This window comes from Sapajus apella, unplaced genomic scaffold (assembly GCF_009761245.1).
Source record: "Sapajus apella isolate SASKATOON/1434 unplaced genomic scaffold, GSC_monkey_1.0 scaffold41, whole genome shotgun sequence".
Taxonomy (NCBI): Eukaryota; Metazoa; Chordata; class Mammalia; order Primates; family Cebidae; genus Sapajus; species Sapajus apella.
The window spans coordinates 1010383-1010706 of record NW_022436981.1 but is presented as its reverse complement, the minus strand read 5'-3'; the positions used below and the strand labels follow the sequence as shown (position 1 = coordinate 1010706).

Here is a 324-nt window from a genome sequence, read left to right as displayed (position 1 = left end):
TACAGGCACGTGCCACCATGCCCAGCTGATTTTTTGTAATTTTTAGTAGAGATAGAGTTTCACCATGTTGACCAGGATGGTCTCGATCTCTTGACCTCGTGATCCACCCGCCTCAGCCTCCCAAAGTGCTGGGATTACAGGCGTGAGCCACCGCGCCCGGCATGGAGGCATTTTTATCCTTGAAAGCCATGCTGCAGACCCTGGATTTCATACAGGTATTGAAGTTGCAAATCCCAGAATTCATGGCTCTGAGGCCACTCTCCCCTGAGCCCAGGCGTCACCTCACCTGGAGGCTCTGCACTTCACACCTTTCATGCCTTTGTG

General features: G+C 52.5%; 1 protein-coding gene across 1 annotated transcript in view; it reads right to left on the bottom strand.

The window, feature by feature from the left end:
• PTCRA (pre T cell antigen receptor alpha) overlaps positions 1–324 on the bottom strand; it is a 9404-nt gene that overhangs the window by 2851 nt on the left and 6229 nt on the right. The window lies entirely within an intron of this gene.